The sequence below is a fragment of the Triticum urartu genome, chromosome 6A (assembly GCF_056163025.1).
Source record: "Triticum urartu cultivar PI428250 chromosome 6A, HENAU_Tu73, whole genome shotgun sequence".
NCBI lineage: Eukaryota > Viridiplantae > Streptophyta > Magnoliopsida > Poales > Poaceae > Triticum > Triticum urartu.
Window position 1 is genome coordinate 175902612 of NC_141878.1, and position 14777 is coordinate 175917388.

Here is a 14777-nt window from a genome sequence, read left to right on the forward strand (position 1 = left end):
GTGCCTAGTAGTACCAAAACTGCACCTCATTTACTCGGTTTTAATTCTACTAAGTCTAAAACCTTTCGATTCCAAGGTTTGTCTCCATAGCTCTAACTTCCTATTAACCCCGTCCGACTATCATCGACTAGCACCACATCATCCGCAAAGAGCATACACCATGGTATATTTCCTTGTATATTCCTTGTGACCTCATCCATCACCAAAGCAAAAAAGATAAGGGCTCAAAGCTGACCTTTGGTGCAGTCCTATTTTAATCGAAAATTCATCAGTGTCGCCATCACTTGTTCGAACACTTGTCACAATATTACTGTGCATATCCTTGATGAGGGTAATGTAATTTATTGGGATTTTGTGTTTCTCCAAGGTCCACCACATGAAATTCTGCGGTATCTTATCTTAGGCCTTCTCTAAGTCAATGAACACCATATGGAGGTCCTCCTTTTGCTCCTTGTACTCCATAAGTTGTCATACCAAGAAAATGGCTTACATGGTTGACCTCCAGGCATGAAACCAAACTAATTTTTGGTCATTCTTGTCATTCTTCTTAAGCAGTGCTCAATGACTCTCTCCCTCATAGCTTCATTGTATGGCTCATCAGCTTAATTCCATGATGATTAGTACAACTCTGAACATCCCCTTGTTCTTGAAGATTGGTACCAATATACTCCGTCTCCATTATTTTGGCATCTTGTTTGCCCGAAAAATGAGGTTGAAAAGCTTAGTTAGCCATATTATCGCTATGCCTCTGAGGTCTATCCACACTTCAATGGGGATACAATCAGGGCACATCGTCTTGCCTCCTTTCATACTTTTTAAAGCCTTCTGGATCTCAGAGTCCTTGATTCACTGCACAAAACGCTTGCTGGTATCATCGAAGGAGTCATCTAGTTAAATGGTAGAGCTCTCATTCTCCCCATTGAACAGCTTGTTGAAGTACTCCCGCCATCTATGCTTAGTCTCCTCGTCCTTCATCGGGAGCTGGCATGTTCCGTCTTTGATGCATTTGACTTGGTCAACATCCCTCGTCTTCCCCTCTTAGATCTTGGCCACCTTATATATGTCCCTTTCGCCTTTCTTCGTGTCTAAGCACCGGTAAAGGTCCTCATACGCCCAACCCCTTGCTTCACTCACAGCTCGCTTCGCGTCCTTCTTTGCCATCTTGTAGTTGTCTATGTTTTCTGTTGATAGAGACTCGACTAGATGACGAGTCATTCGTTGGCCCGACCTTTCATGGTACATCCAATAGCAGGTTAATTCTTTCAACTAGTGCAACTCTTTCTCCACAAAAGTTGAGAAAGTCGAAGCTGCCAAATCCCGCAGCCCGGTATCAAGTTAGATCACCGGCGTCCGACAAGAGTGAACTGTATAGGTTCCATGGGCAAATTCCAGGAGATGATGTTGTTAAACAACGTGACAGCCCTCATCGTATGCGCCAAGGGATTAACATCCGAAGCTTCTAGCGAAGGATAGACTAGGAATCTGTTATGGTTTATTTTCATGTTAAACTAGATATCTATCTCTTAGTCTATCCCTTGTTCTCCAAGTTTGTAATCCCAACAACTTGTAGGCTATCAGGGAGGTCGTGACCCTGCTTATAAACATGAAGCCGTGGCCTTGGCAAAGGCACGACGTTCCCAGCCTTTCTCACATGGTAATCAGAGCCTAACTCTTCCATTCATCTAGCCCTAGCCCTCCATTGCACTAGCTTCCGCCATGGCATCCTCCAGCTCATCCAACTCCACCCTCACCGGCCAAATTACCGAGAAGCTCACCCGCACAAACTTCATCCTCTGGTGCACACAAATCACTCCGCAGCTCAGAGGCGCGGGCGTCTATGGCTATGTTGACGGCACCACGCCGGAACCAGCCAAGACCGTCGTCACCAAGGACAAGGATGGGAAGGAGACGACCACACCAAACCCCCTTCATCCGATCTGGTTCCGGGAAGATCAGCAGGTACTTGGTTATCTTCTGAACAATCTTTCCAAGGAGGTACTCGTGCAGGTGACCTCGATCTGCCATGCACACGAGCTCTGGACAGTGCTGGCGAACATGTTTTTGTCTTAGTCACTGTCCCGCATCAACAACATCCGCGTCGCACTTGCGAACGCACAGAAGGGGAACCAGTCGGTAGCGGCCTTCTTCGCGCACATGCGCTCCCTCGCCGACGAGCTTGCTGCTGCAGGCAAGCCACTCGACGACGACGAGCTCATCTCCTACATCACGGCCGGCCTCGACATGGAGTATCAACCCCTCATCTCCGCCCTCGACGCCCGCACTCAGCCTGTCACCCTTGATGAACTGTATGCTCAGATGGGCAACTTCGATCAAAGGGTGGCACTGTTCCAGGGCACAAACTCAGGTGGTGGCGGCTTCAAGTCCTCCGCCAACGCCGCCATGCGCGGCCGAGGTGGGGGCTCACGCTACCGCGGGCCAACCCACGGCAAGGGGAACAACAACAACACCCGTAGCGACCGCGGTGATCGCGGTGACCGCGACGACTCTCGCGGCAATGGTGACCGGCCCTCCTACACCAACAATAGGGGCGACCGCCGTAACTCCTCCAACAAGCGTCCCGACGCCACATGTTGCCAGATCTGTGGTAAACCTGGCCACACAGCGAAAGGCTGCTGGTACAGGTATGATGATGACAGTGACTCATCCTCAGATGAGAAGGTGGCCGGGGCTGCTGATGGCTCATATGGAGTGGACACAAACTGGTATGTGGATGTAACATCCCAAATTTTTAATTTGGAATGTTATACATTAGATCATCAATGCATATCGTATTTTATTTTGCTTTTTGGTTGATCCTAGAAATTCTATGCAACTCAATGACCCACGGAGAGAGTTGGGGATTTCGTTATTTTCATATTTGAGTTTTCTCAAATTTTAAGAATAGGATCATTTGATTTTAATTATTTTATCGTCAATTATTTCTAATACAAAAATATGAGAGAGGGAATAAAATGACTTTCCCAAAATAAAGAAATATTGAGGATTTAATAATAAAATCAAATAAGATTTTTATTTCGGAGTTTTTCGGTGTTTTATTTGAATTTAGGAAAAAAGTGCGTTTTTCAAAATTTCGTTTAGGTCCCAAATAAATGTTCACCTTGTGCGGCTTGATTTTAGAAGCCCGTGAAAATTTATTTTGGAATTTTTGGAGTCCGTTTAGTATTTCTTTTTATTTTTCTTCCGAGCGGAATAATTTAAAAAAAACAAACCGACTTAACGGGCCGTGTCCGACCTGGACACCGACCCGGGAGGCCTTTATAAGCCGAGGCAGCCCACCCCGAGGGAAACCCTAGCCAGCGCCGCCGCCGCCGCCGGATTCCGCCGCCGAGGTTCGTCACGCCTCGATCTCCGTGCCGGAAAAAAAAGAGAAAAAAAAAATTCGGCGTTCGTCGTTTTTCTTTTTCTCGGATTAAATCCGTGATTTTTCTTATCGCGATTCCTGATCCGATTTTCGTTTTAGTATAATTTTTCACTCGTTTATCGGAATCAGGCGATTCAAGCGCCTAGGGATTCGTCTCGAAACCCTCTATCCGTTTAACCAACTTAAACAAGATTTTGCTACTGTAAAATTTGCCCTAGATCCAGATTACTAGAACGAAGTTGTTTTCTTTCGCCGTTTGATTTTCGTTGCTTCGTTCGATTTGATTCTTTTTGCCAACCGGAGTTCTTAAGTTGAACCTTCTGGTTAGATCTTTTATTTGAGTTTTACCTGTGCATTAGATGAGTACTTATTGTATGCTTGTTTGTTTGTCTGCGATAGAATACCCGGAGTGCGTCGCCTGTTACTTCGAATCGTTAGGTTTCGCGGATCATCAGCAAGGCAAGTAACACTTTGATCATACCTTTTTTACTACCCAGTTTTATTGCATTAGATCAATCCTCACACATTGCATGATTATGATCTAATTAAATTGTGGGATGGGAAGTAGTTGAGGTAGTACCTATTACCTGTTATTATCAAACCTTTGGGAGTTACTTCTACATTTGCTTATTATGCCATGCTATGCTAGTAGACGTGGATTGGGTGAGTGATATCCATGACAGATGTGAGATTGTTAATTAATGGTTTATCTAAGGTGGCAACTTAAATACATATCTGGGTGGATTGAGGCACCTGGGTATTTCAGGATTTGCCTGTTTTCTTTTGGACCGCCACCCAGGCTCAAAGGGATCATGAGACTATTCATACTAGAAACTTCCGTGTGCAGCCACAAGCTATTATGGGCTCTAGCATAGTTGACTAAGTTGTGCGAACTCTTACAATGGTAGACTAGCAGATGTAGGGATGTAGGTAGTACGGTCTACCCGATCGTAAGGTGCTAGCGCTTCTGAAAGACTATGTCTCGGTCATCCGTCTTCTCAAACACCCTGTAGTGCGAGAAACCAAACGGAGGCGATCGAGTCTTGTGGGGAAAAGTGTGCAAACCTCTGCAGAGTGTAACAAACTAATCATGGTTAGCCATGTCCCCGGTTATGGACATCTTGAGTATCTAGTACTTGGATTTTCATGTGAATCTCAACATGTTACTCTAAATTAATTTTGTTGGGTTATGTTTAATGATGATCCTTAATTGGGATTGAGGATGCTGTCAACCATTCTCAATGTTTAACAACTACCATGATAGTTAAATAATTTATTCCTTTGAAGTAGGGAAAAATTGGCTTTATGCAAAACTGTAACCATAGAGCTTTCCATCAGCCAAATATGCATATAGTATAGCTGTTCCATTTCATTACTCTCTATGTGTTACCTTGCCAGCATATTTCATGTGCTGACCCGTTTTCGGGCTGCAACGTTAATGTTGCAGACTTTTCAGATGACGATTAAGGAGTTTTAGGTCGTGGTTCTATACTCAGTGATGCCGTTGGAGTTGATGGACTCACTTATCTTCCAAGCCTTCCGCTGTTATCGTTATTAGATGGCCTTAAGCCATATTTATTGTAATAAGTTCTCTTATGAGACACTCGATGTAATAAGTGTGTGATTGCTACTCTGCTATAAATCCTCCGAGTACTGTGTGGTGTCAGCATTACTGATCCAGGGATGACACCGGAGCACAGAGATCAGACTGTTTGAGGTCTGGTCGCTACAGAGATGGTATCAGAGCACACGCTGACTGTAGGACATGACCACTAAGTTAGAGACATAGATCACTATTCACTCTCTTCTCTTCTGACCTCTCATCTTTTCTACTCTTTAGGATGGCGGATGCAAGGAACAAGTTCACACAACCAGATGAAGATACACCCTTTGGACGACACTTGAAGGAAGTCACTAGATACCTGAACATAGGAGTACCAAGTTTCACCGGAACCTACAACGCCACTTTACCTGAAGAAGAGCGCTAGATGATTCAAGTTCAAGTTCCAGGAAGGACGTTCATGCCAGTCACTGAGCCCATAGAGTTTTCTTTTGATGCACCAACTTGGAGTCTAGGAAAGAGCATGGCAGCTCACATCGCCATGGGACGCATTGGAGAAGTCTACCGCAAGGATCTCAAGGATACTATCTACCAGATTTGTGGGCACCGAGATGAACACTAGGAGATGATCAGCACGAGGAAGGATAGATCAATTGCAGCTTTTATCCAGGAGCTAAACCAGCACATTCGACGACAGGAGAACCAGATGTGCGCCGACATGATAGACCTGAAGAAGGCAAAGACTAGAATTAAGGAACTGGAGGAAGAACTCAAGGCTACACGTGAAGATTATGAAGAAGAAATTGAAGTATTGGTGGAGAAGAATGACGACCTAATCAAGAAGATTGGAATATTTATGGGAGGCCCTACGCCAGTAGATGAAGGCGAAGAACCCAAGGAGATTAGCCCAGAAGACTACATCATCATCGACGGCACCGACTCAGAAGCGGATAGTAGCGATGATGACTATGTTGATGAAGCTGGAGTAGATATCATGGAGTCTGCAACCGAAGAATATTTCTAGTAGACCACCTCATTAGTAGTAGTAGTCCACCATGTAAATATAGTAGTCCGAGCACTTTTGCGATTGGTAGATCGATTATATGTCCTTGTTTGATTGATTGAAGTGAATTGTTTGCTTTTGCCTCATGTGCATATGGGTAGTGTTTTCTCTTTAGACCCCCCTCTATTCTTATATCTAATCTTTTCTAAACCCTCAGATGCCTCCGAGACGTGACCCTGGATTTGCCTTTCCACTGGAGCTCACCCAGTTGATCCAGCAGCAGAACACATTGATGCAGTTGCTAGTCCAGAATCAGAATCAGGGGAACAACAACAACCCACCACCACCACCACTTGTTGACCACTTAGCCCGTTTTCTTAGGCTGAATCCGCCGGTGTTTTCCAGTAGCACCGAACCAATAGTAGCAGATGATTGGCTCCGCAAGACAGCTAGGGAGTTGACCACAGCAGGATGCACAGATGCGGAGAAGGTGAAGTTTGCCGCACATCAGCTAGAAGGACCCGCAGCATCATGGTGGGAGAATTTCACAGCCACTTCCCCTGTAGACACTGTCATATGGGACCAGTTTCAGCAGGCTTTTCATACTGCCCATGTTTCAGCAGGAGCTATGGCCATGAAGAAGCGTGAGTTTCGGAACTTGCGCCAAGGAGGAAGGACAGTTGGCCAGTACGTGGAGGAATTTAGTAAGCTAGCACGTTATGCCCTAGATGACGTCGCTACGGATGCAGCTAAGCAGGAGAAGTTTTTGGAAGTACTGAATGATGAGTTGAGCATGCAGTTGATGGTAGCAACCTTCAACAACTACCAGGAGTTGGTAGATCGTGCTCTTATGATTGAAGGGAAGCAACAGCAAATTGAGAATCGCAAAAGGAAGTATGGACAAGGAAAGTACAATTCAGGAGCTCAGCAGAAGCCACGTTTTACCCCTAGACCGGGAGGACATTTTCAGCATACCCATGGAGGAGGTAGCTCGCACAATCACAATGGCATCAAGAATGGTAATGGCAATGGAGGAAGCAACGGCCAGAATCGCACCAACCCATCAACCCCAGCCAAGAAGGACTTAAACCAAGTCACTTGCTTTAAGTGTTCGAAGACAGGACATTATGCAAATGAATGTCCTGAATTGCAAAATGGAAATAGCAATGGAAGTTCTGGAAAGAAGCCGAACCCTTTTAACAGGGGACAGGTGAACCACGTTAGCGTGGAGGAGGTTGAAGCTCAGCCCGATGCAGTAATAGGTAAGTTTTTGGTTAAGTCATTTACTGCACTCGTTCTTTTTGATACTGGCGCATCGCATTCATACATCTCAAGGGGATTTGTGGATAAGTATAACCTACCAACCCAAGCCCTTAGGTCACCCATGTTAGTAACCTCGCCCGGAGCAGAGTATGTGGCTAGTCTATGGTGTGATCAGTTACCATTAAGGATTGGTAACTATGTTTTTCCCTCAGACCTAATAGTATTGGAATCTCAAGGATTGGATGTGATATTAGGCATGGATTGGTTATCAAAGTATGGAGGGAATATTGAATGTGCTAGTAAGTCAATTTTGCTTACCACACCAGAAGGGAGAAGGATCAAGTATGTATCCCGGCATGTGCCAAAGAGGACTCAAGTAAATTGCTTAACAGGAGTTGTGCAGGAGGAAGTATCAGTGGTAAGGGATTTCCCTGATGTATTTCCAGAGGAGTTGCCAGGCATGCCACCGGATAGAGATATTGAGTTTTTGATTGAGCTATTGCCAGGCACAGGGCCAATATCAAAGAGACCATGTAGGATGCCAGCAAAGGATTTGGTGGAAATTAAGAAGCAGATTAAGGAATTACTGGATAAAGGATATATTCGCCCAAGTTCTTCGCCTTGGGGATCGCCAGTACTTCTAGTGGAGAAGAAAGATGGATCGTTAAGGATGGTTGTTGATTATCGAGGATTGAATGAAGTAACTATCAAGAACAAGTACCCACTACCAATGATCAACGATCTGTTTGATCGATTGCAAGGAGTTAAGGTATTTTCCAAGATCGATCTGCGATCAGGATACCACCAGTTGAAGATTCGAGAACAGGATATTCCAAAGACAGCTTTTACCACCAGATATGGGTTGTACGAGTATACCGTTATGTCATTTGGTCTGACTAACGCACCTGCCTATTTTATGAACATGATGAACAAAGTGTTTATGGAGTTTTTGGATAAGTTCGTCGTAGTGTTCATTGATGATATCCTGGTTTATTCGAAGAATGAAGAGGAACATAAGGAGCATTTGCGTTTGGTACTTGGAAAGCTTAGAGAACATCAATTATATGCCAAGTTCAGCAAATGTGAGTTTTGGTTGAAGGAAGTAGGATTCCTCGGACATGTTATATCTGGAGAAGGTATAGCAGTAGATCCCGCTAAAGTTGAAACTGTGACCAAGTGGGAAGCCCCAACAACAGTTGGAGAGATCCGGAGTTTTCTTGGACTCGCAGGATACTACCGGAGATTTATTGAGAATTTCTCAAAGATTGCGAAGCCTATGACTGAGTTGTTGAAGAAGGATACCAAGTTCATATGGACAGAGGAATGTGAGGCTAGTTTCCAGGAGTCGAAGAAACGCTTAGTTACCTCACCAGTATTGATCTTGCCAGACCAGACCAAGGATTATGAGGTGTATTATGACGCTTCACGTCGAGGACTTGGAGCAGTGCTTATGCAGGAAGGGAGAGTTGTTTCATATGCCTCAAGACAACTGAAGCCTCATGAGTTGAATTATGCTACGCATGATTTGGAGTTAGCAGCCGTAGTGCATGCATTGAAGACATGGAGACATTTTCTCATTGGAAATCATTGTGAGGTGTACACGGATCATAAGAGTTTGAAGTACATTTTCACCCAGACGGAGTTAAATCTTAGACAAAGGAGATGGTTGGAGCTTATCAAGGATTATGATATGAAATTGCATTATCATCCTGGAAAGGCTAATGTAGTAGCTGACGCATTAAGCCGTAAGAGCCATGTCAACACGTTAATGATGGGAGAAATACCAAGGAGTTAGCAGAAAATCTTCGTGAACTATGTTTGGAAATAGTTCCGAGAGGTTATGTAGCAGCATTGGAGATTCAGTCAACTTTGATGGATAGAATCAGGGAAGCTCAGAAAGCTGACAAAGAGATTGCCGCTATAAAGGAGAAACTGAGCAAAGGAAAAGCTAAAGGATTTCCTGAGGATGAGCACGACACCCTATGGTTTGAAGACCGTGTTTACGTGCCCAATGACCCGGAGATCAGGAAGTTGATTTTGCAAGAGGCACACGACTCAATGTATTCAATTCACCCAGAAAATACCAAGATGTATCTGGATTTGAAGGATATTTTCTGGTGGACCTGAATGAAGAAGGATATTGCGGAGTATGTAGCAGTTTGTGATGTATGTCAGAGAGTAAAGGCAGAGCATCAGAAGCCAGCAGGATTGTTACAACCATTGCCGATACCCAAATGGAAGTGGGATAAGCTAGGCATGGATTTTATCACGGGATTGCCTAGGACTCGTTCAGGCTATGACTCGATTTGGGTTGTAGTTGATCGATTGACGAAAGTAGCTCATTTCATCCCAGTAAAGACCACTTACACCAGTGCTAAGTTGGCAAAGATATACATGACCAGGATCGTATGTCTGCATGGAGTTCCAAGGAGTATCGTATCAGATAGAGGAACCCAGTTTACCTCAAAGTTCTGGAAGCAGTTACATGAAACTTTGGGTACCAGGCTAGAATTCAGTACAGCTTTTCATCCACAGACAGATGAACAGACCGAGAGAGTCAATCAGATTTTGGAGGATATGCTGAGAGCTTGTGCGCTAGATTACGGATCTAGTAGGGACGATAATTTGCCATATGCAGAGTTCTCTTACAACAACAGTTACCAAACCAGTTTGAAGATGGCCCCTTTCGAAGCTTTGTACGGAAGGAGGTGTAGGACACCGTTGTCATGGGACGAAGTTGGAGACCGCCAGTTGTTTGGACCTGACTTGATTAAAGAGTCTGAACAGAAGGTGAAGTTGGTTCGCAAAAGGCTCAAGGTAGCCCAGTCCAGATAGAAGAGTTATGCGGATTCTAAACGCAAGGAGACAGTTTACGAAGTTAGAGATAGAGCTTATCTTCGAGTATCACCGCTTCGGGGAACAAAGCGTTTTGGAGTTAAAGGGAAGTTAGCGCCACGATTTGTAGGACCATATCGAGTTTTGGAGCGTATGGGAGAAGTGGCCTACAAGTTGGAATTTCCCGAAGGATTGTCAGGAGTACATGATGTGTTCCATGTTTCCCAGTTGAAGAAGTGTCACGCGGAGATGGCTGACATACCGTTGAGAGATACAGTGCATTTGGAAACTATTCAGTTGGATAATGATTTGACCTACGAGGAGAAACCAATTAAGATCCTCGAATTTGCCGGCCGAGTTACTCGCAACGAGGTTATCAAGTTTTGCAAAGTTCAGTGAGCCACCACACGGAGGATGAAGCCACCTGGGAGCGAGAGGAAGATTTGCTCAAAGACCACCCTCACCTATTTTCTAGCCAACCCGAATCTCGAGGGCGAGATTCATCTTAAGGGGGTAGGTTTGTAACATCCCAAATTTTCAATTTGGAATGTTATACATTAGATCATCAATGCATATCATATTTTATTTTGCTTTTTGGTTGATCCTAGAAATTCTATGCAACTCAATGACCCACGGAGAGAGTTGGGGATTTCGTTATTTTCATATTTGAGTTTTCTCAAATTTTGAGAATAGGATCATTTGATTTTAATTATTTTATCGTCAATTATTTCTAATACAAAAATATGAGAGAGGGAATAAAATGACTTTCCCAGAATAAAGAAATATTGAGGATTTAATAATAAAATCAAATAAGATTTTTATTTCGGAGTTTTTCTGTTTTTATTTGAATTTAGGAAAAAAGTGCATTTTTCAAAATTTCATTTAGGTCCCAAATAAATGTTCACCTTGTGCGGCTTGATTTTAGAAGTCCGTGAAAATTTATTTCGAAATTTTTGGAGTCCGTTTAGTATTTCTTTTTATTTTTCTTCCGAGCGGAATAATTTAAAAAAAATGAACCGACTTAACGGGCCGTGTCCGACCTGGACACCGACCCGGGAGGCCTTTATAAGCCGGGGCAGCCCACCCCGAGGGAAACCCTAGCCAGCGCCGCCGCCGGATTCCGCCGCCGAGGTTCGTCGCGCCTCGATTTCCGTGCCGAAAAAAGAGAAAAAATCGGCGTTCGTCGTTTTTCTTTTTCTCGGATTAAATCCGTGATTTTTCTGATCGCGATTCCTGATCCGATTTTCGTTTTAGTATAACTTTTCGCTCGTTTATCGGAATCAGGCGATTCAAGCGCCTAGGGATTCGTCTCGAAACCCTCTATCCGTTTAACCAACTTAAACAAGATTTTGCTACTATAAAATTTTCCCTAGATCCAGATTACTAGAACGAAGTTGTTTTCTTTCGCCGTTTGATTTTCATTGCTTCGTTCGATTTGATTCTTTTTGCCAACCGGAGTTCTTAAGTTGAACCTTCTAGTTAGATCTTTTATTTGAGTTTTACCTGTGCATTAGATGAGTACTTATTGTATGCTTGTTTGTTTGTCTGCGATAGAATACCCGGAGTGCGCCACCTGTTACTTCGAATCATTAGGTTTCGCGGATCATCAGTAAGGCAAGTAACACTTTGATCATACCTTTTCTACTACCCAGTTTTATTGCATTAGATCAATCCTCACACATTGCATGATTAGGATCTAATTAAATTGTGGGATGGGAAGTAGTTGAGGTAGTACCTATTACCTGTTATTATCAAACCTTTGGGAGTTACTTCTACGTTTGCTTATTATGCCATGCTATGCTAGTAGACGTGGATTGGGTGAGTGATATCCATGACAGATGTGAGATTGTTAATTAATGGTTTATCTAAGGTGGCAACTTAAACATACATCTGGGTGGATTGAGGCACCTGGGTATTCCAGGACTTGCCTGTTTTCTTTTGGACCGCCACCCAGGCTCAAAGGGATCATGAGACTATTCATACTAGAAACTTCCGTGTGCAGCCACAAGCTATTATGGGCTCTAGCATAGTTGACTAAGTTGTGCGAACTCTTACAATGGTAGACTAGCAGATGTAGGGATGTAGGTAGTACGGTCTACCCGATCGTAAGGTGCTAGCGCTTCTGAAAGACTATGTCTCGGTCATCCGTCTTCTCAAACACCCTGTAGTGCGAGAAACCAAACGGAGGCGATCGAGTCTTGTGGGGAAAAGTGTGCAAACCTCTGCAGAGTGTAACAAACTAATCATGGTTAGCCGTGTCCCCGGTTATGGACATCTTGAGTATCTAGTACTTGGATTTTCATGTGAATCTCAACATGTTACTCTAAATTAATTTTGTTGGGTTATGTTTAATGATGATGCTTAATTGGGATTGAGGATGCTGTCAACCATTCTCAATGTTTAACAACTACCATGATAGTTAAATAATTTATTCCTTTAAAGTAGGGAAAAATTGGCTTTACGCAAAACTGTAACCATATAGCTTTGCACCAGCCAAATATGCATATAGTATAGCTGTTCCATTCCATTACTCTCTATGTGTTACCTTGCCAGCATATTCCATGTGCTGACCCGTTTTCAGGCTGCAACGTTAATGTTGCAGACTTTTCAGACGACGATTAAGGAGTTTTAGGTCGTGGTTCTATACTCAGTGATGCCGTTGGAGTTGATGGACTCACTTATCTTCCAAGCCTTCCGCTGTTATCGTTATTAGATGGCCTTAAGCCATATTTATTGTAATAAGTTCTCTTATGAGACACTCGATGTAATAAGTGTGTGATTGCTACTATGCTATAAATCCTCCGAGTACTGTGTGGTGTCAGCATTACTGATCCAGGGATGACACCGGAGCACAGAGATCAGACTGTTTGAGGTCTGGTCGCTACAGTGGACAGCGGTGCAACCAACCACATCACCGGTGAACTCAAGAAGGTGACCATGCATGAGAAGTACCGCGGCAAGGACCACATCCACACTGCCAGTGGAGAAGGTATGGAGATTCGTCACGTTGGTCACACGATCATTAATACCCCTCATAGGAAAATTCATCTTCGGAAAATTTTACATGTTCCTAGTGCTAACAAAAATCTTCTCTCCGTTCATCGTATTGCTATCGATAATCATGTCTTCCTTGAGTTTCACCCCTTTTATTTTTTGATCAAGGATCAAGCAACGAAGAAAGTGCTCTATCGAGGTAGATGCATTCGTGGGCTCTACCCTTTGATTCCGGAGATTAGAAGATTCAATAAACAAGTTTTTAGTGCCACCAAGCTATCTTCAACACGGTGGCACGATCAATTAGGGCATGCAACTTTTCCTTTAGTTGAACGTTTGCTTAGGAAGAATAAACTCTCATATGTTGGAGAGCGTGATGTCGAAACAATTTGTGATTCATGTCAGAAAGCTAAAAGTCATCAGTTACCGTATCCAATTTCTACTAGTATTTCTACCAAACCACTACAACTCATTTTTTCTGATGTTTGGGGACCTGCCTCTACTTCTGTTGGTAGACATACATATTACGCGAGTTTCATCGATGATTTTAGCAAATTCTCTTGGATCTATCTTCTCAAGAAAAGATCCGACGTGTTTCCAGTTTTTCTTAACTTCCAAGCTCTCGTTGAACGAAAATTTGACACCAAAATCATCGCCCTCCAATCTGATTGGGGAGGCGAATATGAGAAGCTAAACTCATTTTTCCAAAACCTTGGCATCTCTCATCATGTGTCGTGTCCACATGCCCATCAACAAAATAGGTTAGCCGAACGCAAACACAGGCACATCGTAGAAGTTGGCCTCGCTCTTCTGGCAAGAGCATCCATGCCGCTTAAGTTTTGGGACGAAGCGTTCCTTACGGCAGTTCACCTTATAAACATGTTGCCTAGTCGTGTCATTAATAATGACACCCCCACTGAAAGACTCCTCCATGTCAAGCCAGACTACAATTCTCTTCGTGTGTTTGACTGCGCTTGTTGGCCTAATCTTAGACCATACAACAACCGCAAGCTCATGTATCGATCTAAACAATGTGTTTTCATCGGATACAGTGCACACCACAAAGGAGTCAAGTGCCTTGATGTCTCCACCGGCCGTGTCTACATCTCACGCGATGTCGTGTTTGATGAAACCAAATTTCCTTTTGCTGATCTTCATCCCAATGTCGGTGCACTTCTTAGGAAAGAAATTCTCCTTCTTCCATCGCATCTCTCTGGTATTGATCAAGGGGGGGGGGAATAATTGTGATGATCATACATTGACTAATCCTCATAACCCGGTGCATGAGTCCTATGATGATGCAGATACAATAGCAGATGAAGAAAATAGTGAAGAAATCGTCGAAAATGATGCAGAAATCAATCCAAACAGACGACATTTTATGTGTCAAACTGTAACACCCTCGATGCGACTATATCTCCCACGTGTCGAGGCACGACTTAGAGGCATAATCGCATTGAAGGCATATGTCGCAAGTAAGGCAATCTTCACAACATCCCATGTAATATAAATAATAAAGGGGAGATAACATAGTTGGCTTACACTCGCCACGTCAATCAAGGTACATAAATAACATTACATCATCCAAACACTCATGGCCCGACTACGGCACCAAAATAAAAGATAACCCAACATGCGACACGGTCCCGATCACCCCCAACTGGGCACCACTACTGATCATCAGGAAAGGAAACATAGTAACGTTGAGAGTCTTCGTCGAACTCCCACTTGAGCTCAAG

General features: G+C 43.7%; 1 pseudogene; it reads left to right on the forward strand.

The window, feature by feature from the left end:
- Nucleotides 1–2193: 2193 nt before the first annotated feature.
- On the forward strand, nt 2194–2332 carry LOC125517755 (small nucleolar RNA Z247; annotated as a pseudogene).
- Nucleotides 2333–14777: the final 12445 nt, after the last annotated feature.